The following is a 9,609-nucleotide window of genomic DNA, read 5'->3' as shown; positions in this document are numbered from 1 at the left end:
TGGTCCGAAGGGGCTGTCAAACCTGCGGACTGACGGCCCCGCCAGCCCGCGACCCTGCGTTCGCCTCGTCCAGGTTTAAATCGCCCGGCTGGGGCTCGAAGGAAAACCGCACCCCCACCCCGCAGCTCCCCTCCCACCCTTCCTCCCGAGGTGGTTTCTTTCTTTCTTTTTTTTCCCCCCTTTTGACCGTGACAATCGAACGTGTGGATCTTTTCATTCATAGACCTGAGTGACACATTGTCTCGTGGTTGGTGTCTTCACCAAGTCTCTGCTGTGATGCTGGTGTCGTAACTCCGAAGTGGTTCGGGGCGACGGGGCAGCGCGGGTGACCGCGGCCCCGGAGGGTTCTTTTAGGGTTATTTTAGGATGCTGAAGGCACCGTGGTGGTGGCGGCTGGCTCCTAGACTTGGGAATCGAAAGCGACTTTCTTAGATGTCAATAACTGGAGAGCTGTTTACATAGCTCCCTGCAGGGAAAGGGGGCGCAATAAGGGGAAGCGTGTAGAAAACAGCCGGCACATTCTTTAATGAAATAGAGCTGTGATTTCGGGTTTTTGGGGGGCGGGGAGAGGGGTGAAGCTTCCTCATTTTAGCGCTGCGCCTTTGTGCACATGCAGAACTTGGGCTGGTGTAATGTTTTGGGTCGTAGTCTGAGAAGCCTGGGAGAACCCCTAGAAAACTTGGGTAGGTGAACTCCTGGTAACTCAAGTCGGGTGTTTTCTCCCGCTGCATTGGAACCGCTGCGGGCGGTATTGGTCGCCTGTTTCCCTGCTTAGAAAGTCGATTCTCTGGTTATCTGCTTACATTAGTGCACTGTACACAATTTATGGGCTGGATTGCCTGTGAAGAAAAGACCTGGAAATACTTAGGATACCATGTTGCCAACTGAATTTGGATGAATTAGAACACAAGCAACGACGGCATTAGAATCTGTTAATATGTCTGTGTGTTCAAGTTTTAAGTTTGTTTTTTTTAACTGAACTATTGAATTCTAGTTGACAGCCTAGCTCTCTATCTGAACATCACATGTTCTGGAAAATTTTAAATATCAGATGAACTGTTCTGCAGTGTCATTTTTATCTGAAGATGATCCAGTGATGTGTGTGTGTATGTGTGTTGGGTTTTTTGTTTGTTTTTTCGTTTTCTCAGTTTGTGTTTTGAGATAAAATTAAATAAAATTTCATCAATAAGTTTTTTCAGAAGTTTATCATTGACTGAGTATACAGTTTGAAAGGCATTGCTATCGGTTTTAGTTGAAGAATTAAAAATGAACCACATGTACATGCAGAACAGTGTTTTTATATATCTAATTTTTTAAAATTATAAGTAAATTGGATATAGCATTAAAGAGATGTCGCTAAATATAAATACTGTACTTAAACTGAAAAATTACATGAAAGTGTATATTCTCGCGGGGCTAGGTATATATAAAAAGGAGACTGTAAAAGAGCAGTGGCTTTGCCTGGTTCTGTATGTTGCACAGTCCTCTTGGAGGCAGAGCTTCCTTCCTGTCAGGATAAGATCCTCTCCATCCCAAATAAGTATTCCCTTTAAAAAAAACAAAACACACAAAAAAAACCTAAACTTATAAATAAAATACTTATATAATAATGTAGATCATAATAACTTTTTTCCTAAAACAGTTTACTTTGTGTGTGACTTTCCTTGTTAGTACCCTTTATTGAATAAAGATCTTTAAACATTCATAGTACCATTTAAAAAAGACTTTTGCTTTGTTGATTTGAAGAGCTAACTTAATCCCATTTGATCTCTTTAGCAACTAGAGTAGCATTAAAGAATCAATTCTTTATTTTATTATTTAGCATCTTGATTGCCAACGTAAGGTTGCTTCTTTAAATGAAGCATCATAAATGATTTCATCTCTGGTGAAAATATTTATGATCTTAAAAATTGGGCAACTTTAGCAGCCTAAATCTTGTAATATCTTGGTTTATATTTTACTAGCACAGTTAACAAGCTGTTTTCTTAAGTATTATTTATCCTGAGCTATACAACAATCCCATAAGTAAGGCAGTATTACTATCTCTGAGAAATGATATTTTAATCTAAGGCCAGACAGGTGTCAAAATGACAGACTCATTGATAAAAACCAATGTTTTCTGATTCCTTTTACTATATCATACCACTTCTAACCTGCTTTTTAATAGATAAAGAAACTAGGGACCCACAGAAGTTTAGTTGGTTAAGATACTCTTTTATTTGCAATGTATTTCTAATTTCCTGTATAGCTTAAACAGTGGTTTTTAATCCTAGCTGGTTATTAGAATCCTCTGGTTACCTTTTGAAAAATACCAGTGTCAGAGTCTCATTCCCAGAAATTCTGATTTAATTGGTTTAAGATGGAGCCCAGACATCTGTTTTGTTTGTTTGCTTTTAAAGTTCCCCAGATAATTCTAATAGACAAGATTGTAAAGTCCTTGCTTTCAAGGACCTGTATGATTTGGCCCTTCTCTCTCTAGGTACATTTCTTTTCCCTTCTACAGGCTCCTCCTGAAGTATATGTACACTCCATACCCCATCCTTAACTAGCTGACTCCTACTCATCTTTCATTATCACCTCCTTTGAAAAGTCTAGTCTGGGTTAGGTGTCCCTGCTTCCTGTTCCCATAGCATCTTGTACTCTCACCATCATAGCATTGACTCACTGCATTATAATTGCCTATTTGTCTGTACCCTCCACCAGGATGTGAATTCCATGAGGATAGGGATCCCTTTTATCTCACATACAGTTGTATTCTTACTGCCATGCACAGTAGCCAGTATAAAATAGGCACGTTATTAACTGAATAAACAAGCGTATTGGCAGCTGACTTTACAATATGTAATAATTTATAAACACTAATTAAGTTTTTATTCTTGCCAAACACATTTAATAATTTTGGTCACTAAAAATGTGCATCCTTGAACTTGTCACACATACAAATTTCATTTGGAGAAGCGATGTTATAAATTACATGCAAATTATATCAAGAATGACACTCACATTAGCTGGTTTGACTCAGTGGATGATCTGGAGCGTCAGCCTGCGGACTGACGGTCCCTGGTTCAATTCTGATCAAGGGCACATGCCCGGGTTTCTGGCTCCATCCCCCGTAGGGGGTCCCGTGCAGGAGGCAGCCGATCAATGATTTTTTCTCATCATTGATGTTTCTCTCTCTCTCTCCATTTCCCTTCCTCTCCGAAATCAATAAAAATGTATATATACTATATATATTTTTGGGGGGAGGGGAGAATCACACACACACACACACACACACACACGCGCGAGCGCGCGCGCGCGCGCGCAGAAATAAAGAGTATTATCCACTAACCGCACTGGAAATCAGGATACTTGAATTCAAATCCTGGTTTCACCATAAGTGTTATGTACTTAGGCAAGTCTCATGATCTTTGGACCTCAGTTTTCTCATCTGTAACACAAAAGAATTGTACTAATGTTTTATGTAGTACTAGTGTTTTAGCCTTAAAACCCTGTGAGTACTAAAAATATTGGCTTTGGAATCTGAAGCTCCTTGATTCAAAGTCTGGCTCTTACAGTTAGTGGCAGGATTACTTTGCACAGATGTCCTGTCTGCTTAATGGGAGTACTTGCTACTCGATAGAGCTGTTGTTTTTTGAATTAAATGAGATATATAGATCCAAGAGAGTTTTTATCCTGGATCAGGTGTTTAATAAAGGTTCATTTCCATTCCCCTTCAGAGGTATTAGAGCTAATGAATGAACTTAGCTGAGATAACATACTCGGTTTGTGTAATAAATCCTATTTTCCACTTTGCTGACTGCTAGTGTTACAGGTGTGACTAGGGAGAGGCCAAAAACCTCTCTGGCTTTTAGTTTCATTTTATTAGAATCCCATTCTATTGTCAAACACCAAGGTGTTAGTCAACCTGCCTGGGAAATAATTATGCCTAGAAGTTACCTTACACACAATGTAATAATATCTCTGCTGAAGTTTCTTGATATCTTGATAATTTTTGTATAAATTATATCGACTTGCCTCAGTTTGTTCTTAAGTTTATGTTTAAAGGACATCTTTTTAACAATCCTTTTTTGGGAAAAATACTATAATAAAAATTAAAAACTGTGGGTAAGAGAAACTGAAGTATTAGAGTATAAATACGAAATGTGAGGCAAAACTGAAGTCTGAGTATTCAACTTGAAGGCTTGAGAGTTCCATCATTCTAAAGATGACTCAAACTTAGATATACTGATATGTATCTTATTCACATTTAATCCTTTATTATATGAATCAACTGATCCTGATTGAGAAAGTTTTAGGTGTTCTTTCTCCTCTCCCTAATTATACAGTTTGGGGAGTTTAAAGTTAAAATGCTTCAGCCCTGGCCAGGTAGCTCAGTTGGTTAGAGAATCATCCCCATATGCTAAAGGTTGCAGGTTCAGTCCTGGCCAGGGCACATACAAGAAACAACCAATAAATGCATAAATAAGTGGAACAACAAATCGATGTTTCTCTCTCTCCCTTTCTCTCTCTCTCTAAAATCAGTCAATTAAGAAATTAAAGTTAAGATGCTTCAATAAAGAGTTTGTAAGTTTGTAATAAAAGTAGTAGCTTAGAACTGTTCCTTCAAGTTTAATATTTTTTTTAAATGAAGCTGTATAGAACTCTGATCTGGATGGCTGAGAAACAAAATTTCAATACCAAACTGCTACTTTGTATTTGTGTATGGGGGAGAGGAGGAAGATTGTATCACATCTTTGCCTCTTTTTCTGTATTGACACAATAGGAATTGTAATATGTTGTTTGTCAAGTAACTCATATAATTAATTAATGAGATAATTTAAATGATCCCAAAGTGCATAAAATTATTTAAGAAATAATATATATATGATCATCATTATTTTAAATTTATATCTAATATAAGAATAACATGTTTCGTATTTGGCCTGAAAATTAAGTATTCATTTCTTCTGTATCATTTTAGTAGTTAGCTTGATAATTTATCTAAATTACACTCATTTATAAGAGGTTAAGTTTCAGGAACTTTTAGCATATAATTGCAATTGTTAACAAAGGAATCTATCAGGGCAGCATTGCCATTTGAAATAAACGTGGGATTTAAAAAAGAGTAAGAATTCTTACAAACCAGGCTTACCTGGTACACTTATGAGTTTAAATATTTGTGTAATGGAAACCAAAGAAGTCAGTATTGCAATGTGAAAAAAGCTGCATTAGGACAGAATCATTCTGTTCTGATCACTTCTCCCTTGCCTAACTCACCAGGAGTTAATGAGACTCAGTGGAGAGATATATCTTATAAGGCTCTATAAAAATCTAAGGCAATATTATGAAGATAATTTTAAGCATAAAGTTTTTTACAGGAGGAGGCCATGTTTGTATTCAATATTTTTAAATGTGTTTTTATTGATTTTAGAGGGAATAGAAGGGAGAGGGAGGAAGGGAGGGAGAGAAACATAAATCTGCTGCCTTCTGCATGGCCCTCCTGGGGATCAAGTCCGAAAACCAGGCATGTGCCCTGTCTAAGAATCAAACTAGCGACCTTTGGTGCATGGGACAACACTCAACCAACTGAGTCACACCAGCAGGGCTGTATTCATTCTTATTTCCTCAGCACCTAGCATGATGCCCAAAAGTAGGTGATCAGTAAGCATTGATGTTTTTGGAGTACAATCATAATTGAGTATCAAAATACGTTTCTATTATTTACTAGCTATATCCTTTAAACTATCTGAAAAGCAGGTAAATTGCTATGTGCCAGCCTTAATTAATCATTTATTTTTTTAAAATATATTTTATTGGTTTTTTACAGAGAGGAAGGGAGAGAGATAGAGAGTTAGAAACATCGATGAGAGAGAAACCTCGATCAGCTGCCTCCTGCACATCTCCTACTGGGGATGTGCCCGCAACCCAGGTACATGCCCTTGACCGGAATCGAACCTGGGACCCTTCAGTCCGCAGGCCGACGCTCTATCCACTGAGCCAAACCGGTTTCGGCAATTAATCATTTATTAAGTATAGATTTGAAGCATATAAATACTTTTCTGAAAGTTGTTAACTAGTTATATATTTTTATTGATATTTGGAGACATTTTTTACAAAGATTGATAGGCTTATGCTATGGTGAAAAGAACACTGGATCAGAAATCTGAAAATCTGGGTTCTGTATTGAACTATTAACTAGCTGTTTGGTCTTAGATCTTAACCTTTCAGCACTTGTTTCTTCACCTGCAAAATTTCTAAGGCTCTTTACAACTCCCAAACTCTATGAGATTATTAGTAGTATAAACTCTATTTCTAGCCCTGGCTGGGTAGCTCAGTTGGTTAGAGCTTCATCTGGATACGCCAAGGGTGCAGGTTCAATCCCCAGTCAGGGCACATACAAGAAGCAACCAATGAATGCATAAATAAATGGAACAACAAATCTCTCTCTCTTCCCTCTTTCTCTTCTTGCTCTGTCTCTCTCTCTCCCTCTCATCAATAAAAAATAAAATAAAAACATAAAGTCTATTTCTGATTTCATAGAAGATGAAAGCAAGCCTCTTCTTGGAGGATAGTTTATCTCAGTTTGTAGTATTTTCAGAGCCTAAAATAGTTTTATCTGCTTGTTTACAAATTTGTATGCATTTAAAAAATGTTTTTATTGATTTTAGAGTGAGAGGAAGGGAGAGGGAGAGAAGGAAAGAAACATTAATGATGAGAGAGAATCATCAATTGGCTTTCTCCTGCACACCCTCCACTGGGGATCCAGCCCATAACCCAGGTACACAACCCAGGCATGTGCCCTGACTGGGAATTGAACCGTGACCTCCTGGTTCATGGGTCGACGCTCCACCGCTGAGCCACACCAGCTGGGCTAAATTTGCACATGTTTTAAAGGTCCTTATGTGAAATTCTGTGGTCAAGACAAGCTGCCATCAGAAAAAAATGGACTGGAATTTTTTTTTTTTTTTCTGAAACCACCAGTGACTTTGGAGACTCAGACTTACTGCAGGCATGGCCATTTACTTACTAGCACTGAGAGCAATTTTAATAACTGACAGGCATGGAGTGTAGGTCATCCATTGCACACCAGTTGCCAGGGTTGTAAAGGCCAGCAAACCTGTCACAGCACTCTTAATAGCCACTGGCCACTGTCCTTGTTAAAGACTTCTAGGAAACTATGTTCCATATTTTTCCCTAGGTAACTATCCCACTAGATGGTTATTAGAAAAAGTGTTGTAATGTTAGAAACATAATTCCAGAGGCATAGTAAGCCTTTTTTTTCTAGCTGTATCCTCTGTTGTGCAAATACTTTCATAGTTGACAAAAATCATTGTCCTTGATCGGAAAACTAATGGTATTTGCTATTGATTTGTTGTTTCTATAAATGTTCAAATTACTCACCTTCAACTTTTGAATAATTTTTAACCAGCAAAAAATTGTTGGGGTATATACTCACTTTCAACAAGCTAAGCATATTTCTGTGGCTTATTTTTACTTTCAGAGATTGTACTTTTCCAAGTAATTTTCTGATGGACTTACTGCAGGGGTAGAGCTGAAAGTAGTATTCCATCTTGAAGCAATTTACTGCCTTTACCTAAAAGCAGTGAATTATGTTTGTTTTTCCTTAGGAAGTTAATGTCTTTGCAAGTGCAAAAACCTTGGAGTTCTTTTTGCTAAATAGGTAACTGTTCTGTGATTGTAGACTCTGGAGTGCATTATCAAATGTAAAGTAGCATTAATGGGAAAAATTGTAGGGAAAACGATTGAAATTAGGTACTGCTATAAAGCTCAAATCTGAAATCAAACCATACATGACAGCAGAGGAAGAAAAATTTATGTTTTCAAACTCATTTTTATAGTTATAAATATTAGCAGTAAAAATAATTTTATTTTATTTAAATCATTTTTTATTTTTCAATTACAGTTGACATACATTATTATATTAGTTTCAGGTGTACATCCTAGTGATCAGACATTATATAACTTACTAAGTGATAACCTCAATAAATCTCATACCTATCTGACACCATACATAGTTATTAGAATATTATTGACTCTATTCCCTATGCTGTACTTTACATCCCCGTGATTTTCTGTAATAGCCAATTTGTACTTCTCCATCTCTTCACCTTTTTCACCCATCCCCCAACAACCCTCCCATCTGGCAACCATCAAAATGTTCTCTGTATCTATGAGTCTGTTTTTATTCTGCTTGTTTGTTTATTTTGATTTTTAGATTCAATTGTTGATAGATATGTATTTATTTCTATTTTAATGTTTATACTTTTGATCTTTTTCCTTCTTCACTTTAAAAGAAGACCCTTCAACATTTCTTGTAATATGGTTTGGTGGTGATGAACTCCTTTAGCTTTTTTTTTCTGGGAGGCTCTTTATATGTTTTATTGTTGTTGTTTCTAAGTGATAGCTTTGCTGAGAAGAGTAATATTGGTTGTAGGTCCTTGCTTTTCATCACTTTGGATATTTCTTGCCACTCCTTTCTGATCTGCAAAGTTTCTGTTAAGAAATCAGCTGGGAGCTCCCTTGTATGTAACTAACTGCTTTTCTCTTGCTGCTTTTAAGATTCTTTCTTTGTCTTTAACCTTTTTGCATTTTAATTATAATGCATCTTGGTGTGGGCCTCTTTGGGTTTATCTTGTTTGGGATTTTCTGTGTTTCCTAGACCTGTGGTTGGCAAACCATGGCTCTCGAGCCACATGCGGCTCTTTGGCCCCTTGAGTGTGGCTCTTCCACAAAATACCACGTGCGGGCACGCACGTACAGTGCGATTGAAACTTTGTGGCCCATGCACAGAAGTCGGTATTTTGTGGAAGAGCCGGTATTTTGTGGAAAAGTCACGCTCAAGGGGCCAAAGAGCCGCATGTGGCTCGCGAGCCGCGGTTTGCCGAGCCGCAGTTTGCCGACCACTGTCCTAGACTTATATGTCTATTTCCTTCACCAGGTCAGGAACGTTTTCTGTCATTTTTTCAAATAGGTTTTCAATTTCTTGCTCACTCTCTTCTTCTTCCACCACCCCCATGATATGAATGTTGATATGCTTGAAGTTGTCCCAGAGGCTCCTTACACTATCCCTTTTTTTTTTTTTGGATTGTTTTCTCTTTTTGCTGTTCTGATTGGGTGTATTTGCTTTCTTATATTCCAAATCACTGATCGTTCTTGGCTTCATCTACTCTACTGTTGGTTCCCTATAAATTGTTCTTCATTTCAGTTATTGTATCATTCATCTCTGACTGGTTCTTTTTATGGTTTCCATGTCTCTTTCTATGCTATTGAAGTTCCTTGAGTATCCTTATTGCCATTGATTTGAACTCTGCATCTAGTAGATTGCTTGTCTCCATTTTTTTTTTTTTTAGTTCTTTCTTGAGTTTTGTTCTGTTCTTTCATTTGAGACATGTTTCTTTGTCTCCTCATTTTGGCAGCCTCCCTGTGTTTGTTTCTGTGTGTTAGGTAGGGCTACTATGTCTCCCAGGCTTGGTACAGTGGCCTAATGTAGTAAGTGTTCTATAGGTTCCAAGCTGGGCACTCCAAGTGTTCCTCCCCCTTACCCAACATGTGAGCTGTTACACCCTTCTGTTGTAGTTGAGCCTTGATTGGTGTTGGCATGCCAAT

This window comes from Myotis brandtii, unplaced genomic scaffold, assembly GCF_000412655.1.
Source record: "Myotis brandtii unplaced genomic scaffold, ASM41265v1 scaffold751, whole genome shotgun sequence".
Classification (NCBI taxonomy): Eukaryota; Metazoa; Chordata; class Mammalia; order Chiroptera; family Vespertilionidae; genus Myotis; species Myotis brandtii.
The sequence above is the reverse complement of the archived record's forward strand: the minus strand, read 5'-3'. Positions refer to the sequence as shown.